This window comes from Babylonia areolata, chromosome 21, assembly GCF_041734735.1.
Source record: "Babylonia areolata isolate BAREFJ2019XMU chromosome 21, ASM4173473v1, whole genome shotgun sequence".
NCBI lineage: Eukaryota > Metazoa > Mollusca > Gastropoda > Neogastropoda > Buccinidae > Babylonia > Babylonia areolata.
In genome coordinates, this window is record NC_134896.1 from 6,796,761 (window position 1) to 6,808,290 (window position 11,530).

The following is an 11,530-nucleotide window of genomic DNA, read 5'->3' on the forward strand; positions in this document are numbered from 1 at the left end:
TTGTTTTCTTGTTTGCAATTACCAGAAAAGAAATACAAATTCTGGACAGAACACACATAGTGACACAAACTACACCATCGGCGAGTTTACTGCATATGAATATTCAAAAGTGGATACTGAATAAACTGGAATGAACATGCAAGATGAATTGAATTTTTCTTTGTGTTTCAGTCAGCCTGTTGTAGACTGGTTTGTGCAGATCTATACATGTTGCAATGTGCCTGAGGCGATATGTTTATGTTAAGGATTTGACATCATTTAGGTTTGTCTTCAACTGGTGTTTAGAACTGGCTGGTAAATCAGTTAGGAAATGACCGCTTTGCGAAGAAAGTCACAGAAACAGAATTAAAGAAAATAAAAATCAAAACAGAAAAAAAAGAGACAAACAAAATTTAATCTTAGTTGATTGCTTGCGGATACGAGCACTAGAACTTTCAAAGAGTTCATGTGTGTGTGTGTGTGGTGTGTGTGTGTGTGTGTGTGTGTGTGTGTGTGTGTGCGTGCAGTGAGTCAGCCTAGAAAGAACTTTTATCTTTGGTATTTTGTTTCGTTATTTCATCCTCATATTTGGAAGACATGCCATGAGGTTTTAGAGCTGTTGATTATGTCATAGATAGGCCTATTCTACAGGAAGCAACGCTGGTCGGTAGCCTTTTAGCTTTGTTTTGCAGGTTGATCCTTCGATGCTCCCATACAGCACGAAAGTCTGCAAAAGGCAGAGATGGTTTCGGAAAACTCATATTTTCCTTCAGCGTCAATAGTTACTGCTTCAGAAAGGCTTCTACCAAGATATGTGAACTACCACTTGTAGTCTCAGCCCGTTCACTGTCATCTTGGGTTCTGTGTAGGAGGCATGAAAAGCTGGCTGGTGCATGACCTTTTCGTGATGATGGACAGCCAACAGACGTCACATGCAGCTGAGAACTTGTCCATCCTGGTTTGCATTTCAGGATATGATCAAGCATTCAAGGCAGTCATCAGCGGAGAGAAAGTCTCACATCACACTATCCTTTACCTTTGATACAGCAAACAGTCAGTTCTGTAGTTCAGGCCAACTCCTCCATTACTTTCTGGAAAGTTTCTGACAGTGCTGCGATAACCTTAAGCTGAACAAGTGGGTGCAAGGACACAGCCCTGCTTGACACCATCGGTGACTTGGAAGGACTCGGAAGCTTCACCGTCGCCAAAAACCCGAACCTTCATGCCATTGTAAAACTGACACACCACTTGAATGAATTTCTCTGGGCAGCCGACCTTTGACATCCTCCTCCACAGGCCCTTACTACTGACAGTGTCAACGGCCTTCGTGAGATCAACAATACTCAAAGTGTGAAAATATTCAGTGAGTTTCTGCAGCAGCACTGGGGTGCTGGATTTATAGATTTCTGCTGACATGGCATGTGACCATGGTGGCTTTGACTCTAGAAAGCTGATTAATGGCCTAACAAACTAACATTCCCTTCCCAACCAAATTCACCTCGAAACTAAACTTGACGTTCACATTCGCGAACTGCTGTTTAATTTCACTGACCGAGGCAAAAGTTGTGAATTGGGGGTAAAGAAATTCCCTGGGGCATGCTTCCTCCGATGGGCAGCAGTGGTTGGGCTGTGGCCTGATGACAGTAGTTTTCGGCGAAGAAATAAAATCAAACCTAAAGCCAGATGCCAGCGTTATGGCGACGAACAGGAAAAGAGAAATGAGCATGACTGAGAGTCACAGTGTATCTTTTAGTCTTGGTGGCGGTGTTGACTCTTCAACACTGTGATTTCATGTTCTTAAATGTTATAATTATCTTACTGAATATTTTCCTTTTATATCATTGAAATGTTTCACTTTATCTTAAAATGTAATTTTTGTTTTCTTACCTAAATGTTTTCTTTTAACATGATAGTTAATATGTATGCTGTGATCAAGGAAGGGTTTGTGCCAGTTGCTCATTCGTTTTTTCGGTTTTATTGTTGATGAGCATTTGTCTTTTTAAATGTTATTATTATCTTACTGAATATTCTTCCTTTTTATTAATGATTGAAACGTACACATACGCGCGCGCGCGTGCGCGCGCGCACACACGCTCAAACACGCAGGCACACACACGCGTGCGCAGCGCGTGCGCACACACAAAACGATGCATGCACACGCACGGGCACACACGCAACACACACACAGTTGTTACATCTGAATCAAATGTAATAGTATCTTACCCACATGTTTTTCTTTTTACATAATAATTGATGTGTGCATGGCGATAACGAAGGGTGTGTCAGTTTTTATTTGCTGACGGGCATTTTATTTTAAGTGAGCCTAAAGAAAAATTTTATGTTTTTGGTTGAAGCAGATAATAAAAATATTTTGAATTGAATTGAACTGAAATCTGCGTGATGTGAACATTTCTGTACTAGCACGATGGATAGTCCAAAGTCTGTTCGCCACCGGGTTTTATGCTAGAGAATATTATACTCACGTAATCTGTTTTAGTGCAGTTGATATATATATATATATATATATATATATATATATATATATATATATATATATGAAATATATCTCTTATATATAAATATATATAGATAATGTGTCCGGGCGTCTGCTCAGTGTATATTTGTGTGTGTATGTGTGTGTGTGTGTGTGGTGTGTGTGTGTGTGTGTGTGTGTGTGTGCGAGTGTGATGTGTGAGTGGCGCGCGCGCATGTATGACTGTGTCTAAAAGTTGTGTGTATTTCATTTTAGTTCAAAGCATTATTTACTTGATAATTTTATTGTTGGTGGATCATTTTTTTTAATTCATTTGTGAACGCATTGGATTGAGCTGTTGTAATGTTTTATGTTATGTTTATATCTGCCTCGATGATGTAAGGCGCCTGAGGAGCATTAGTACTGGATATCGCGCCATAGAAAGTTAGAAATTATTATAATAATAATTATTATTATAATGACAGTGGGACAGGATCGGCCTTAACGTGGTAGTGGTGCAGAGGAGGTAGAGGCGGATGGATATAGTGTGTGTGTGTGTGTGTGTGTGGCGTGTGTGTGGTGTGTGTGTGTGTGTGTGTGTTGTGTGTGCAGTGTGTTGTGTGTGTGTGCATCAACATCATAATCATTATCACCATCGTGACCTGAGCAAAATATCTGACGCATCAGAGAGGGCACACCCGTAAAACAAGCTATTCTTTAACATTTTGATCGCCACCATCAGTCTCGCGCGATTTTTGCAGTGTTTGGGAGGGACCTGAGGGCAGAAGAAGCTGGACACGTCTGAAGAACACCACTCCCCAACATAAAAATGTCACAAACATTCTCTGCCGCCGCAGTCAAGAATGCACCGCAGGTCAGGAATGGATGGAATTAGGGGGGGAATAATTTTTGGTGGGAAAGAGTACTTCCCCCTCAACCCCCAGTGTGCGATCAAGTCCCCCCAAAGCAGATGTTGCCCTTTCGTTGCTTTTTTCCCCGTTTGTTTTTGTCGCCGCCACCGAAAGAACACGTCCCAGCCTGCCCCAAAGAGATCTCCCTCCAGCCACAGCAAGAAAAAAACCACAGTGCCGTCCTGCCCCCCGCAATTTTTTCCCTCCAGCCCACAGAAGCAGAAACATTTTCCGGCCCTGCCCCACGCGGGATTCCCCCCAGCCAAAAACCCAAAACAGAAACAGTGCCAGTCCTGCCCATGCAGATCCCCCTCCGGGGCCCCCCAGCAGCAAAAAACTTTTGCCAGCCCCTTGCACCTTTGCAGACTCCCTCCGGGGCCCACAGCCAAACCAACAGGGGCCCCTTTCCCGGGTCCTCCCCACCTACGCCTCCTCCAGCCACGGCCAAAACCCAGAACATTTCCGTCCTCCCACCATACAGATCTCCCCCCCGCCCCAGCAAGCAAACACTTTGCCAGTCCTGCCCCCGGGCAGATCTCCCCCCCAGCCCACGGGCAAGCAAAAACACTTTTTCCGTCCTGCACCACGAGATCCCCCTCCAGCCCACAGCAGCGGGAAACCCCAGTGCCAGTCCTGCCCCTTGCAGACCCCCCTTTCCGCCCCACCCAAACAACCAAACCAGGGCCCCGTTCCAGTCCTGTCATACGGACCTCCCCCCCCCACACCAAACCAGAGCCCCCCCCCCCCACCCCGGTTCCTGCCCCAATACGTTCCCCCTCCAGCCACAGCCCCCAAAAAAACCAGTCCCCAGCCCCTGCCCCTGCAGTCTCCCCCCAGCCCACAGCCACCCAAAAAACACATTTGCCAGTCCTGCCCCAGCAGATCTCCCTCCGGGCCCCACACCCCCAAAAACCAGCAAAAAACACAGTGCCAGTCCTGCCCCAAATGCAGATCCCCCTCAGCCACACCCAGCGGGAAACACAGTGCCAGTCCTGCACCATGAGATCTCCCCCCCGCCCACAGCCACAACCACCCAGAACCCCCGGGGCCAGTCCTGCACCAGGGCAGATCTCCCTCCCCCCACGGGCCACCAAAAACACAGTCCCATTTCCTGCACCTTTCAGTTTCCCCCTCCACCCCACAGCCACCCAAAACACAGTGCCAGTCCTGCACCATGCGGGCCCCTCCCTCCAGCCCAAGCCAAAAGCAGCGGGAGGGACCCGTAAAAAAGGGTACAAGGAGAAAGGAGAAAATACCTGAAAATGGAAAAGGGTCGTGTTGCCCCCAAAAAAGTGAAAGGTTACAAAAAACCTATCATCCGCCCACCATCCGGGCCGTTACGGGAACCCTTTTAAAAACTTTTAACTCATTTTAAATTTCATTTTCCCCAAAGGGACACTTTTTTTTTTTTTTCAGTTAATTTACTTTTATTCACTTCGGACGAAGAAAATTTTAAAATAGCATGAACATAAAAGAAATGACGAACCCCAAAACAAATTCACGGCATTTTTTAATATTTCCCCGAAAAAAATTTTGAAACACCTAATGCAAAACCCCAAAATCATTCACACCCTGCAAATTCCCCGTACCACAACAATTTTTTCAAGTCCCAAAGACCCGCGACCAAGGAAAAAAATCATAGGGGCCTAAACCCCTTTAAAGGTTATGTGAATGACCTGGAAAAAAGCGGTTGCAATGCCCCCAAAAAACAAAAAAAACCCGCTGCCCACACCACAGAAAAAAAAACACGGGGGAAAAAAAACCCCCAAAACCCCCAGTGGCATTTTGACTCCAAAAAGCAGTTGGGCGAGGAGTGCCCGACAGGGCACATGCACACCCAAAAAAAAAAACAGTTCCCAAAGGGCATTTCAAATTTCTCCGCCCCGTGGGTTTGGGACCCAAAAAATTTGCCTTTTCTCCTGGGGCCCCTATTCAAGGAAATCGTGCTTGCGGGTAAAAGCGGCCTTTGGGGTTTAAATTTCCCCAGCAAAGGGGGAAAACTGCCCCAGCGGAAAAACCCTTTCAGGGGGTTTAGGCCCCGAGGGGCTAAAACCCCGGGGGCTAGAACCTGAAAGGAATTTTACCGTCCTACCTGCCAAAGGTTTAAATAGCCCCGAAGCAAGGGGGTTGATTTTGGTGGATACTTTTTTTTTGGGGGAGTGTTTTTCCAAGAACAAACCTGATAAGCACATTTAAAAAACAAAAAGATGGGAAGGGGCATGAAGTGTGGCTTATGTAAGGAAAAGGGACATGGGGGTGGGTTATTGAAGGAAGGAATTTAAAAGGGCATGAATTGGGGTTTTTTAAAAGGAAAGGGCATCCCCAAAAGTGGCTTATTTAAAGGAAAAGGGGATTTATTTTGGCTTTTTATGGAAAGGGCGTCAAGTGTGTTATTTAAGGGGGACATCAAGGTAGCTTTAATTTTAAGGGGGAAAGGGGATCAAGTGTGATTTTTTTAAAAGGGAAAAAAGTCAAGTGTGGTTATTTTTTAAAGGGAAAAAATAAGTGGAGTTATTTAAGGAAGGGCATCAAATGTGGTTTATTTAAGGACGGGCATTTAAAGGTGGTTTATTTAAGGAAAGGGCCCTTTAAGGTGCTTATTTAAGGAAGGGCATCAATTTTGGTTTTCTTAAGGAAAGCATCAAGTGTAGCTTATTTAAAGGGGAAAGGGAAACAAAATGTGGTTTTTTTTAAGGGGGGGGCATTAGCATGGTTATTTAAAGGGGAAAGGGCATCAAATGGGGGTTTATTTAAGGAAAAACGTCAAGTGTGGCTTATTTAAAGGCCCCCCCCAATTAAAAAACAAAAAAAGCACCAAAAATTAACGGGTAAAGGGAAACAAAAATCAGTTTATCACATTGACAAGTACGGGCAAAAACCATAATTTAAGAAGGGCACCAGCCTCGCAGCATTGTGGGTTGGGTTTAGGGAAAAAAGGCGTGCTTTGGGAATTTTAAGGTTTTCCCTTTAAATTCGTAAATTTAGTGGGGTTGAGGGAGCTTGTGCAGAAGGGGGAAACACCCGGTTTTTAGTGAAAAAAAAAAGACAAGACAAGACAAGGGGCAAGACCAAAACCCAAGGGCCCAAAACAAAATCTTTTTTAAAAGGGGGGTAATAGATAAGCAAGTTAAAAAAGCTTTTTTCCCTCCGCCTCGCCCTAAAGGGGGGAAAAAAGCTAAAAAAAACCCAAAATGAGCACAAAATCAAAAACCCCAAACCCAAAAAATTCCATTATTTTACCATTCAAAAAACCATTCCCCAAAAAAGGGGAAAGAGAAAAAAAAAAAAAACATGAAATACACAACACCCCACCCCACACCACACCCACACAAAAGTAACAAAATTTCACCCCCTCAAGAGAGAGTTTAAAAGCAATGTTTGGGTTTTTAGGGGGACGGGCCAATTTTTTTTTGAAAGGTGCATTTTTTTTGATTTTGCCCTTTAAAATTGTGGTTGTAAAATTTTTTTTAAAAGTGATGGTTTAAAATTTTTTCAATTTCGTTCCCCCGCTGTAGGGTTTGGCTGGAAAATTAAAAAAAAATCAAAAATTTGGACGAGGTATATTGGAACTTATGTTTAAAAGGGCTTTGTTTTTATGGGAAATTTTTTATAATTGAAGGAGGTGCCCTAGCCCCTTACTATTTTGTGTAAAAACAGCCTTATTAAAATTCTAAATTTAGCTCCCCGTGGGGGATATCAAGGACCCAAAAATCATAAGGAGTTTAAAGAACTTTCCCTTTTAAAAAAAACTTTAAAAACAAAGCAGTTTTTTTAAACTAACAAGGGTTTTAGAGTATTAGCGCTAGTAGAATCCCCCAAAAATAGAAGCAAAAATTATTTTCGAGGATGTGGATTAAAGAAATTTTTTTTACGGGCATGTGTATTTAAAAATGTTTTTTTTTTTGATAAAAATGGAAAAATTTTTGAGGGGGCCTCCTTTTAAAATAAATAAGGGTTTGTTCAGCCATTTACGGTGGGCAAGCTGTTTTCTTGTCAGTGAATCGCCGACAGGAACCCTGCAGTTTTGAAACGAAGTTCACTAAATTGAGGGCAAAAAAATTAAAAAGCCCCCCCCTGTGATATCAAAGATTTAAATTGCCGGGAAAGGAAAAAAAAATTTTACGGCCCGAAAGAAAACTTGTCTGCGTGACCAAAAAAATGGGACCCCACTTCAAAATGGGGCCGGGGGCTAACGTCAAGCCCATGTTGTCGTTTGGCTAATTAAAATGTATTCTGATGACAAAATGGATGGTGAGCTTTGGGGTTTTTTTTCCTGATAAAAAACAGTTGGCCCGACTCCACCCCTCATCGTTGTTTTTGATTTTAACAAAACCAGCCCCAGGAAAACAGATACCAAAGTGTTCCAAAAAAAGTGGCCCGGGGCCCAAAAAATTGGGTGGGCAAGACCCTCAACCCCCGGGTTCCCTCCATCAAGAAGGCGTACCACACGATTGCCTGCGCCTTTAGGGGGCAGTCCGATCACGTGGTATCTGGTTTCCCGGGGTGCAAACCAAAAAATAAAGCCCAAAAAAAAAACCAGTCGTGAAAAATGTCAAAAAAATGGTTGGGGGCCCTTTTTTTGAGACCTTGCAGGGGCTGTTTTGGGAAAGTACGACTGGTGCATTTTTTTTTTAAAAACTTTTGCAGGGAAAAATTGATGAATTTTTAAAAGACCGTGTATGGGTTTTCATTTCTTTCGTTTAAATGTGTGCAATCCAAAAAAAAAAATTTAAAAAAAAATTTTCCCAAAAGGGCAAAAATTTTGGGGTAAAGGGGCGGTTAGGCCCAAAAAAAAAAGGAAAAAGAGAGGGGCATTTCGTTGGGGAAAATGTGATAAACAGTTTTACAATAAGGCAAAAAAGAAAGTTGAAAAAAGCAAATTTAAAAAGGCAAAGTTTTTTTTTTTAAAGGAAACAAATTTTGAAAAACTTTTTTCACAAATCATGAAATTTTCATGTGGGAGTGTTTTGTGCAAATTTCCCTTCCCAAATTTTCCCCTTCCCATTCGGGGCATTCGTTTAGTGTGGGGGTTTGGGTTCCCCGGGGTTTTGGGTTTTTTACGTTTCAAACGGGGAGTTCGTTTTTGTGTTTGTGTCAATGCTGAGCAGAGTTTTTAAAGTCTCTTGTTCTGTCGTGGAAAAATTCTCTAGGTTTTGCGGCCCCGGGGCCTCTTGGGGGGAAGGTGTGTTGTTTGGGTTGGGGTTTTTTTTTCCCCGTTGGTACCCTTTAGGTGGGATGGCTTTTCCTCCGGGGGCCTGTATCTAGTTTTTTGTGGGGCTCCCCGCTCAGGGGGGAGTGCCTGTGGGGGAAAGTGTCGTCTGTTTTTTTTGTTTCCCGCGTAAAGGGTGGCAGGTGAGTTCCCCTGTTGTTGGTAAAAATTATCGTTTGTAGTTTGTAATTGTCAGTTGACTGTTTTAAAAGTGCTTTTTTTTTTGTTTCATTTGTCCTGTTTTTTGTTAAATTTCGAGTGGTTTATTTGAAATTTTTTTTATTGGGATTTGGGGTTAAGGGAATTTTGGGGTTGTATTGTTTCCCTCTGTTTTTGATTTTTTTTAAAAAAAAACTTTTTAAATTTTGGAAAAAGCTGTGATTCGTTTTATTTATTTTTTAGAATTACCCCTAGGTGGGGGAGTTTAGTTTAAAAGTTTTCCCCTTTAAAGCCTTTTTATTATTGTAAGGGAAAGTTTTATTTTTTGGGTTTTGTTTACAAGGTCAAAATTTCCCTTGTATGTTTTCTAAAATTTTTAGGGTTTTTTTCCCCCCCATTCTTTAAAGTCTTATGTTTCAATATTTTTTCAGGGGAAAGTGTTCACTTGTGAATGTTTAAGCGTGGAGCGGGGTCAACGGAATTTTTTAGCGATAAATTTTAAAAGCCCCTTTCAGTGTGGTTAAAGGGTTTTTTTTTATCCCGTTTTTCGTGTGTTCATTAGGGGGGTAGGGGGAATCCTACCAGAAGGGTGATGAAAAATTTTTTGCAGTTTTCAGCCCACTTCCTGCACCCTTTTCCCCTTTTGCCTGTGTTGGCCAGGCCCCGGGGTTTTTGCTCCTTTTTGGGTGTCTTTATGGGTGGTTTTTTGCTGCCCTCTTCTCTTACTGTAAATTTGGTTTTACTATTTTCCTTTTGTCTTTTATCTTTTTCATTTTTCTTCAGGGTTTTTGCCCTTCAAGTCATCGTTTGTTTTTTTCTTGTGTTTTTGCAGAGTGGTTCAGTATTTTTAGTTTTTTTTATCAAATATCCCAAGTGCACCCTGATAAAATTCTTTTTTAAAACCCCTGGAAAGTGGTTTTTTCCCCTGGTCGGCCCCTTTTCCCGTTCTGTGTTTTCCCGTTTATTTATCCCCCTCTGACATTTAAAATGGGATCAGGGTTTTTGCGGCTGGAAAATGTGGTGGTGGGGTTTTTTTTGGCAAATTCTGTTTTGTGAATTTGGGGTAAATGTGTGTTTAAAATTTGAATTATTTTTTTGTTTTGTCGTGTTTTTTGGGTGGGTTTGTTTTGGGTTGGGTGGGGGTTTTAGTCCGGTTTTTATAGGGTGACAAAAAATTTGTCTGCAAAACAACCTTTGGAAAGTGTTTGGAAACCCGGGCTGCCGAACATCACTGATTACAAATGACCCCCTAGGGCAGTCAACATCATTACAGAAAAAAATTTTTTCTCCAGGTTTGACAAACCCTTTTTCTACTTCCGCGTAGTTGCACCCCAAAAACCCCCCCCGCCCCCACCCCCCCTTTTATGTCTTTAAGGAAAAAAGGAAAGGGCGGAGCACTTTAGTCGTCTGGGAAAAAGAGAAAAGGGCCCCTGGGGCCCCGACAAAATTTTCACCCGGGCCCTTTTTTGGAAGTGTGCAGTTCCCCCAAATATCTTGGTCTTCCCCTGGGCCTATTTAACTGTCCCCCCGTCATGTGTGGTTTTCCAAAATGCTTTAAGAAAAAATTTCAAAACATTTCCCGTTCCAAAAAAAGCACAGCCTAGCTGTTTAATGTTATCGCCCGTAGGGCCTTTTCATTGGGTGCGCTTGCGTTCAACACATAGTACCAAACAAAACTATTTTTTTGAAAATGAAAGATCTTTTGCTGCCGAATCAAATTTTGTGCATTGATCCCGATTTTTTAAGATGCAGGCCGCAAAATTTTTTTTTTGTTGGTTTACTTTAGTCCCTTTACATGTTTTTTCCCAAAATTTGAGGGCCCACAGGGATGTGTTTTACCCCACTGTTGTACTCCCCTATTCCACTGACTGGCAAAATCGTAATGAATGTAACACCATGGCAAGTTTGCCCATGTACTACCTAGAAGGGGGGGAATTTCCCAACACTGAGTCAAAAAAAAAAAGGAAGAAAATACTAGAAATTGTTGTGGTGTGAATTTAAAACAACTTAGAAATCAAAGTAAACAAAAAACAAAGAATTAATTTTAGATTTTTGGGAAAAACCCGATTTTGACCCTTTTCACTTTTTCATTAAAAAAAAAGCAAGTGGTTCATCAGGGGAATTAAATTTCTCGGAAACCCATTTATTTCCAACCCATTTTTAAATGGGAGAAAAAAAACGGAAAAAAAAATTTTTAAGGAAAAACACCAAAAGCGCATTTTACTTTTTTTTGGCCCCCTCAAAAGTTCTACCGAAAAATCATTGAAAGGGTTTTAAACCCTTTGTTATTTTCTGTTTGGTACGGAAAAAATTTCCAAAGGGAGGGAAGTTTTCCCCGCCCTGAAAAAAAAATTGTAAAAAAATTTCACCCAAAATCACCGGGGGTGGAAACAACCTTCTTAGAAGAAAATTTTTTAAGGGTACTCAAAAAAAAAGCAAAACAAAAAACCGCCAGGATGAATACATCTTGCTCTTTGGGGTTTTCGAGATGCTCCCCCCCTGGCCCACGGTACAGAAGTATTAGGACGAAAACCCAAACGCTTCGCCAATTTGCTTTTCCCCAAAGCAGTCATTTCCCCGTCTCTCGAACCCCAAAACCAGTTTTATAACTAGAATTGTTTTCAAAAGAAAACCCCTTTTGCCCGAAGATCTAGCCTCAGGCCCCCATCCACCTGTAATATGCGGGTTTTTGTTCAAAAGGGGTGTGTGGTGTGCGGCGCGCGCGCATGTTTGTGGGGTGTGTGTGTGTGTGTGTGTGTGTGTGTGTGCAGTGCGTGCCAAGGTGGTAAAAACCCCAAG